The following is a 10,644-nucleotide window of genomic DNA, read 5'->3' on the forward strand; positions in this document are numbered from 1 at the left end:
GGTAATAGATAGAGAAGAGAGAGAGCATAAATACCTGTGTATCACATATATTTGAAATTGAAGGGGTTTGTAAGAGGAAACTAAGAAATAAACACAATACCATCCTTTTTTTTTTTTATGGTCAAATATATAAATAATTACTAACATTTTTAATACTTTTATATATAATTGTATGTATTAATTATTTTTATGAATCTATTTAATTTCTATAATATTTCATTGATAATTTAATTACGAAATTAAATAATGTTGGTATATCAGCATGTAGTAAGTGAAAATGTCTTAAAATCAGTTAATGAAGGCCACGTTTGATTTACTTGATGTAAAAGAGAGTGTTGTGTTAAATAACACCAAGTTTCAAAATGATGTATGAAAGATAGAAATTATTGTTTGGTTGATGAAAATTGTGATATGTATTACTCCTCTTATCTCATGTCTGCTATGGGTTAAAAGATAACTGTTATTTATTAATATGCTAATTTACCCTTATAACCTTTTTCTTTTTTTCTTTTTACAAATATTTCATAGGTGTAGGCTTAGTTTGATTAAAAATCCATATATATATATATATATATATATATATGTATATGAATTTTATTTTATAATTTTATTTATGAAATTTAACTTTAAACTATATTCTTTGTAATTATATTTTTGAATTTTAAAAATTTTGGGATAATTTGACAAAAATTGCAAGTTTAAGGGCTAAAAAGATAAAAAATTAAATGGAGGGCTAAAATAACATTTTTTTTGTAAAGTTAGAGATCCAAATAAATCATTATGCCTAAATTCTATATCTAGTAACTATATATAAATTAAGAGTTTAAATTCTATTAGATTACCCTAAAATAATAATTTAGTCGTACATTAGATAATCTTAGTTATCTATCGACTTAGTCTTGTCTCGAGTTGACATCAATATTGTTATTAATGCAAGAAAATAGAGTTCAAGCATGTTGAAACGTGTTTATTCTTCTATTTAAAAATTGAAAAGGGATTATGACCTTATGAGTTATTCTAGACCTTATATAAAAAATCTTAATAATCTTAATTTTTGTGTTATTTAATTATCTTTATTTTTGTTTATTCCTCCTACATTAATTTGTTTATTCCATAATTTGGTGTTTTTGATAATAAATCTATTCTTTCTTTTAAATAACAAATATTATTTTAAAGATATTTTATCATTTTATATTTTATATAAAATTTAAAAATATATATTAAATGAGATTTGAACCTAAAATATTATCATAATTTTTAATATCTTTAAATTTTCATTTCACTCAAAATTTCATTTATTTTTATATTAAAATTTTATAAATACATTTATTACATAATTTTTTCCACTAAATGTGTCACTTACAAAAGTGCAATAAGATATTTTTATTTAGTTTTTTATAAGATAATTTTGAGGATATCCTCTTAAATTAAAACGATAAATTTGATGACAACTTACTCCAATATTTATTTTGGCATTTATGATAAATTAAAATAAATATATAATCCGATAAACTGCATTTCCACTTTTAACTTTTAACAATAATATAAAAAGTGGAAATTATGAACAAGAATATTTGAGTGATGGGCAGTCATGATTATGCTTAATAAAGTGAATGAGGCTGCACTTTTCACCATTATTACTTAGATTCTGCATATCATTAAAGTAATAAAAGAGTATTCTGTAACACTATTACTATTCATCTAAATACTAAATAATAGATCCACTCATTCACGTTAACACTCCTAATTTCTACTTTAAAAATAATTAATTGTAATTTAACTGATATATATATTATTGTCAATTTAAAAGGATATAAATGTGAGTTGTTGAAATCCATTATTCTCTTATTTACAGATTGAATAAAGATTATGTGTAATTTTAAATATTATATCAAAAAAATAAATATATAAATTTATTAAAAAATAACCAACTATACTTTTCTATAAAAAGTATAGATTATTTTCATGTTTTTTTTAAATTTTATAAAATTAAATTTATTAAAATATTTAATACTTTCACCATATTTTATAGAGAAATGTTCACACTTTTAAAACATTTACAAAATATATATGTGATAGCTTTAAAAAAAAAAGTAAATAATGGTTCATATAAAATCAAATTATAATTTTAACTATATATATGTTATATCCAGTTTTATCCATTTGAATTGGTTTTGATAAATTTTTTAAATTAAATATTATGGTGTTTTAATTTTTATTAAATTTAAAATAAAATATTAATATTATATTATAAAATAAAAATCATTAAAATGAAATTTGATTCAATTGAATAATTAAAATTTTCTGACTTTTTTTCCATATGATTAAAACAAACATACTATATTTATTATCTATGTCGAAAACAATTTAAATTCAATAAAAAATGGGATCAAGCTTATTCAAATTAAATCATATTTCTATAAAAAAAATTAGCTACTTTCTTATTATATGAACAATAAAAGAAACCACCGAACCATGTTAGATTCGATTTAGACGTGGGAATCAAACATTTAGGAAAGAGATGGGGACCTGCCTAGCCTATGGACAAACAACATTAACCAAAGGATGTGATTTATGTCCACATATAACTACAACATCAAACAAAGATTTCATCCCTATTATCATTTTCATTTTCATTTTAAATTCGGTATTAATTAGATTTTTCTATTATTAAAATCGTTAATTTATTTATTAAATTACAAGTTAAACATTACGTGATTTAATTTAAAATGAAAAAAATAAGTAAAATTTAAAAATAAAACAAAACTAAAAAAAAAAAAAGAGAGTAAACGTTGGAAGTTTCAAAAATCTCAAAACTAATATTACACTATCAATTTTTACAATATATATTAAAACTTCATTTTAAATTATGTCATATAAGATCAGATGTGTAATTTAATGGTTAAATTAACGATTTTAATAATGGAATGACTTAATTGATATAAGTTGAAAATTTTAAAGATATAATTAAATATTTTAAAGTCTAAAAACTAATTTAAGTTTGAGAATGTTTGATGCAATTAAAACAAAATGTATAGTTATAGTGGATTACTTTACAATTGAAAGGTTTTCATGAAAAGAGATTCGTCATGCCCTTTCCTCATTTTGAATTTACTTTGTTTTCGGAAGAAACTCAAGTTGAAATTATTAAAGAATTTTCTGTTAGATAGGTTTAATATTTGTTTACTTATTTGAATTTTATAGTAGTTTTATTTAATTGATTTTTTATAAATTTTATATAATTTATGATAAATGGTAAATTATATTCGTGGTCACTTAATTATGATAATTTTTTTTTAATCACTCAACTATGAAAATCTTATATTTGTGAGGTTTAGATGGAATAAACGCATCAACAATTATTTTACTTAATTTTGAAGATAAAGAAAAGTCGGAAAATGTTATGAAAATTCATTAGACAATTTTAGATTGTTGATTTTCATAAAAGGTGACACGGTCAAACAGTCTCAGGATGTAAATTTCTTACTATAGTATTTTGATTCATGCTTGGTGCTTGGGAATGTTCCAAAACATTGCAAGAAAATGGGGTGAGTTTATTAGCATTGATGAAGATACAAATGCTCCAAAATCGTTCATGAAAGCTAATATCCAAATTGTGACTTCTAGCTTGCATTGGATTGAAAAGATCATCGAGTTAAAGTTGGGGAGAGTTCTTCATCATCAGGATCTTTGAAAATGACCCTATTATTCTTCCTAATTTAAGGTGTAATTGTCAACTTGAGCAGAGTACTCCTAATGAGAGCTCAGATATAAATGGCAAAGATGATTGTTCTGGCCATAGTAGGAATTTGTTATGCAAAGATAAAGATAGGTTTGAAGGGGTTATGGAGGAAACAAGGTCATGGTGCGATGAATCGATGCAGAAGAAAGACTCCAATGAAGGCCTTGAGAAAATAGATGCAATCAATAAGGGACAACATACTACGAGTATGGGAGAGTGTGTAAGGGCGGCAGTGATGGAAAATGTGCAACATGATGATGTAGGAGTTTCGGGTAATCAGATGGATTCAGTTCTTGGATCGGATCAAGAACTCAATGGAACTAAGGTGATGGTGGATATAAAGGACGATAACGATATGGGCCCCTCTTCTAGTAACAGTCTTAATCAACTCGGTGAGAATGATAGACAACCTACTATTAATTTTGATATGAATCCAGTTTTGGATTGCCCAAATACTGAAGACATTAATCTTTCAACTGATAAGGATGATGGGCTGGGCTTGTCTAACAATTCAAGGACTTCTACCCAGTCTCAGGATGGATCTCATAGGAAGGGCTCTAAGAATGATATGTATTTTGGGCTAGTCCTAAATTTTTCTAAGGTATTGTTTAATGTTCATAATGTGTGGGCCAAAATTGCTAAGGGCCTTTCTATAACAACTCGTTTTTCAGTGGTACCGAAAATAATGGCTTCGAAACTCCAATTATGGTGATTTAGTTTGTAATATTTATGAGGTTAGTATAAAGTTTAATTAAATTTGGACTCTTAATTTTTCAATTGACTAGTTAATTAAGGTATAAGGACTAAATTGTAAAAGTTAATCGCTATGGATTTTTAATTAATTGGAAGACTAATTAAGCAATTAGACCACTATTATTTAGTGTAATGGTGGTGGATGAAAACAAATATCCGCTAAATCTTGTTAATTAGGCTTAAGTTAGTTTAATAAGGTTTAGTTAAATTAATTATAATTAATTATATGTTAAACCAAGTATATAAGTTAAAATTAAAAGAAAAACATAAGCTATTTTGCATGTTCATATTCTTCCCATCGAAACTAAAAGAAAGAAACAAGGGTTTCAAGTGTTCAACATTTGACCAACAATTTGATAGGTAAATCAAGTCCTTTTCTTGTAATTTTTATGTTTTCGAGATCTCGAGAGCTTAATTAGTCCTTGATGTTTCGTTTTTGCTATTTTTTCCAAGTAAGTTCATATGAAACTTACTATGTTATCTTTGTTATGTTTGAATTATATTAGAATGTCTATTAGTTTAGGTTAATTGTAATTATTAGTTTAGGTTAATTGTAATTTAATAATGTTTGCATCTAAAGGACTAAATCGTAAAGTATAAAAATGTAGTTATTTTGAATAGATACAATGTATTGAATGAATGTGAAATTATATTATTTAATGATATTTATATGATGATATTATAAGATTTGAAATGGTACGAAAATGGTAACAGTGCCGGTGTGAACTTAGTAAACGATTAGGATACGAATGACATTTTATTGGGTCTAAATGGAAAAAGGAAATGGTTCAATCGAGAATAATGAAAAAGGGTGTTTGATCAGGGATTAATATGATGGCTTGAGATCCAACATATGTTGCAGATTCTCTGAAGCTAGTGTTAGTAGCATCGAACTAAGCTCGTGTGAGCAACCCTGGTGTGAAACTCGTGTGAACAGCCCGAATATGTCAGCTCGTGTGAGCAAATTAGTCTCGTGTATCCGAGTTCAATTTGATATAGTTCTCTGAGCGAAAACAAAAGTTAAAATGGAAGATAGATTGAATGAATGAATTATGTTTGAATGAAATTATATGTGTATGCAAATAATTCATGATAGGTTAATACATGTTATATGATGAATGTTAAACAAGTATGGAATCATGTTATAAGTTTTTATCATGTAAATGATGCAACCTTGAATGTAATTGTTGATGTGTATATGAAAGTGTCAAGGGGCTAGAACATTAGTCTCATAATTCGTGCGGCCTTAGGCGATTCTATTGTTCCAAATACACCTAAGTCAGTTTAACTCCCACAAAGTGAGGATTCTCACAGAATTCCTCCAAGACACCTCTTTATATAGCGAAAGCAACTTAAGCTAAAAGAAAATTCAAAAGAATAGAATAGCTACAGAAAAACAATATACGAGAGATATTTGAGTAAATGCTCTCAATTTAGTATGCACTTTAAAAAAAATAGATAAGCAAAGATCAAAGAAGATAATAATTGTGGTATAAAGTGGCCTTATCCATATAATAATTGTTTATATGACCACTGCATCCTTCTAAAAACTAATTAGGAAAGAAAAGTAACAATTTAAGTTTCAATCATGATATTAAGTAAACTTACTATTTGAACCTTAATATGTATAATATTTATTTTATATTGTGAAAAATAAAATAGAATAAAATAAATAAAATAAAGAACACATAAATTTTACGTGAAACCCTTTCGAAAAAAAACCACGGCAGAGGAGAAGAAAATTCACTATGTCGAAAATTTTTACTCAAATACAAGAGGAATAGACTATGTCTATTTATAGGCTTGCAAAGCCATATTCTAGTAGGATTGAAACACCTTATCCTAATCAATATAAAATAGATGGAGTTTAATAAGGTTTAAAACCTTATTCTAAAATAAAATAAAAGAAGTCTAGTTTTATATGGATTTTACTTTTATTTTATTTTCCATCGTATTTTATTTAAATAAGAATTTGGGTCACTTAATTCTAACAATCTCCACCTTGACACAAATTCTCAATGAACAAGTTCTTCATCTCGAACTTTCAATAAACAAGTTCTTCACCTCTTCCAAAAAACCCTTAAGGGTTTAACTTCAACAATGAACACCAACCAAGTCTAAGCAATGCTCAAACTTGGTTATAGGAAGTGACTTAGTCATCATATCTGCAGGATTTTCATGAGTGCTAATTTTGCTCACAACAATATCACCACGAGCAATAATATCACGAACAAAATGATACCGAATATCAATGTGTTTTGTTCTCTCATGAAACATTTGATCTTTTGTAAGAAAGATGGCACTGATCGTCACAAAATCATCGTGGCTGATTTGAAGGTCTTCATTGAGTTCACTAAATAGTCCTTCAACCAAATAGCTTCTTTACAAGCCTCAAGAATCGCCATGTACTCAAACTTTGGTAGACAAAGCGATGTAGTTTGCAAAGTGGCTTTCCAACTAATTGCACAACCTCCGATTGTAAAGACGTAACTCGTGAGAGATCTTCTTCTATCAAGGTCTCCAAAGAAAATCAGCATCAACATACCCTATAACTCCATCTTTAGTTCTTCCAAACTGTAAGCAAACATTAGTAGTGCCTCGTAAGTATCTTAAAATCCATCGAATCGCTTTCCAGTTGTTCTTTACCAGATTCGCCATGTATCTCGCTAACTGCACCGATGCATATGATAAATCCGACGTGAACAAACCATAGCATACATGAGAGATCCTCTCGCACTAGAGTATGGAACATGTGACATGTACTCAATCTCATTATCGATTGAGGAGATAAGGCCGATGAAAGTCCGAAATGGGTCGCTAAAGGAGTACTAACAGCTTAGCACTCTGCATATTGAACTCCAAAGAACTTTCTCAATGTACCCTTCCGACTTAGGTACAATTTACTTGCTTTTCTATCTCGAGAATCTCCATACCAAGTATCTTCTTTGCTGGTCCTAAATCTTTCATCTCAAATTCTTCACTTAGTTGGGCTTTAACCTTTCTTATCTCTCTTTATCTTTTCTCGCTATCAACATGTCATCAACATAAAGAAGTAGATACACAAAAGAACCATCACTGCTTTTTCTTAAAGTAGACACAACTGTCAAAACTACTTCTTTTGAAATCATGAGAAGTCATAAAGGAATCAAACCTCTTGTACCAATTGTCTTGGTGATCTGTTTCAAACCGTAAAGGGACTTTTTCAAAGAAGCAAACATAGTCCTCTTTTTCGAGACTATAAAACCCTCTGGTTGTTGCATGTAAATATCTTCCTCAAGTTCTCCATGCAAAATGCGCTTTTACATCTAACCGCTCAAGCTCCAAATCATGCATGGCAACAATACCAAGCAAAGCTCGAATCGAACTATGCTTAACAACCGGAGAGAACACATCTGTGAAGTCCACTCGAATTTGATCAGTAACCCTTTGCAACAAGCCTTGCTTTATATCTGGGTTCTTCAACTCCTGGAGTCCCTTCTTTCTTTTTAAACACCCATTTACAACGAATAGCCTTTTTACCTTTAGGAAGTTTTACAAGATCCCATGTTCTGTTTTTGTGGAGTGATTCCATCTCCTCTTGCATAGCAAACATCCACTTTTCTGAGTCTTCACACTAATCGCCTCGAATAATTAAATGGCTCTTGATTCGCATCTATATCTTCAGCCACATTTAAAGCATAAGCAACTAGATCAACCTCGGCATACTTCTTTGGAGGTTTAATTTCTCTTCTTGTCCTGTTTTTGGCGATAGAGTATTGCGGTGAAGAAGCAACTCTATTCTCAATTTTTGTACTGGCTTGAGGAGTTGATTCTGTATTAATCTGATGCTCCACCTGCTTTTGGTTTTCTTTATTGGAAGAGTCTTTAAGAGATAAGTTAGGTAGCATAGCAGTTTCATCAAAAACAACATCTCTGCTAATCACAACTTTTCTATTTTCAGGACACCATAACTTATAGCCTTTTACACCAGCTTTATAACCAAGAAAAACGCATTTAATGGATCTCGGTTCCAATTTTCCATTATCAACATGAGCATACTGAAGGACACCCAAAAATCTTTAAATCGTAATAATTAGCGTGATTACGGACCATACCTCTTGTGGAGTCTTTTTCTCAATGGCAACGGATGGAGATCGGTTGATCAAAAACATGCAAGAGAGGTCGTCGCCCAAAATGACTTGTAAGTTGGCATTTGACAACATACATCGAACCTTCTCCATGATCGCTTCTGTTCATTCGCTTCGCAACGCCGCTTTTGTTTGTGGAGTATGACGAATCGTCAAGTGTCTCATGATCCTTCCGACTTGCAAAATCTATTAAACTCATCGTAATGTAACTCTAAGCCATTGTCTGCATGACGAGGTATTTTATCTGCTTTTCCGTCTGCTTTTTCAATCATAATTTTCCAAGACTTAAATGTGGAAAACACATCGCTTCTCGCTTGTGAAGAACGCCCAAACTTTTCTGGAAAAATCATCAATAAAGGTTAGCATATAATTAGCTCCACCTCTCGAAGGCACTCGGACGGCCCCACAGATCGAATGGATATACTCCAACGCTTTCCTTCGTGTTATGGATTCCTCTAGTGAATCGAACTCTCTTTGCTTCCCAAAACACAAGGTGCTCACAGAAATTCGGTTTGCAAATTCCTTGCCCATTAAGAAGTCCTCTTTGCTTAATTCGCCATGCCATTCTCACTCATATGCCCTAGGCGATATGCCAAAGTTTAGTAATATCATCATCGATAAGGAAGAGGAAGCGACAATTGCATCACCATAATAAGAGAACCCCTCAGAAACATATAACTTGGCAATCTTTCTTTGCCCTTTCATCACAACAAGGGACCCTTTGAAATTTTTAAAACCCCACTTTCACTGTGTATCTGCATCTTTTGAATCAAGAGTACTCAACGAAATTAAATTTCTTTTCAATTCGAACATGCCGCACGTCACTAAGTGTTCGACAACTCCATCAAACATCTTAACTTTAATTGTTCCAACACCGCGATTTTACATGAAGCATTATTTCCCATCAAAACAACACCTTCAGACATCGTTTCATAAGTTGTAAACCAATCCCGATTGGGACTCATGTGGAAGGTGCAGCTGAATCAAGTATCCACTCCTCGCTTACTTTAGAATCATTGATGAAGTAACTAGAAGTTCACCATCGTTGTAGTCTTCTACAACATCGCCTTCACCGAATTTTCTCGTCAGTTTTCCTTTTGATTCGCACCTCCTTTTAATCTTATTTTGTAGCTTATAGCACTCAGATTTAATGTGCCCTTTCTTCTTGCGAAGTTGCAAGTTTTACCTCTGCTTGAAGATTTCGATCTACCCTTAGATTTACCACGAGGATTCCGCTCTCGTGTTCTACCACGATCATCATCAACATTCCTGGTCTTGTCTCCCACGAACAATGAGACCTCTCCCGAGAGTTGGGTTTAACCACAAGATGCTTCATCTTATCATACGAGGTTAAAGAATCATAAACCTCATCAATTGTGAGAGACTCGCGGCTATATAAAATCGTGTCTCTAAAGGTTGAATAAGACGGGCAACGAACAAAGTAGAATCAACCCTAGATCTTCCTTATCATATCGAACCTCCATGGCCTCCAAGTTTGAGAGAATTTCTTTAAACACCGTTAAGTGTTCGTGTCTGACGCACCTTCCTCCAAACGATGAGCATAAAGACGCCGCTTCATATGCAACTTGCTTGTTAGAGTTTTCGACATACATATTTGTTCTAGCCTCTTCCATAATGCAATGGCGCTTTCTCTTTCATCACATCCTGCAAAATTTCGTTGGACAAATGCGATGTAATTGTGTTAATGCCTTTCGATCCTTACGCTTCTTCTCTTTATCTCGTTAATGTCGAAGGCATCTTATCTATCCTAGCAGGGCATCCTCTAGATCCATCTGTAAGAACCGCTTGCATCTTAATTTGCCACAACGCAAATCTGGTGTTGCGATCCAACAATGAATTTCATACTTCAAAGACGCCATTACCGTGATCGAGATGAATAACCCTAAGCTCGATACCAATTTGTGAAAAATAAAATAGAATAAAATAAATAAAAATAAAGAACACATAAATTTTACGTGAAACCCTTTCGGAAAAAAAACCACAGGCGGAGAGAAGAAAATT

This window comes from Gossypium arboreum, chromosome 12 (assembly GCF_025698485.1).
Source record: "Gossypium arboreum isolate Shixiya-1 chromosome 12, ASM2569848v2, whole genome shotgun sequence".
Lineage (NCBI taxonomy): Eukaryota > Viridiplantae > Streptophyta > Magnoliopsida > Malvales > Malvaceae > Gossypium > Gossypium arboreum.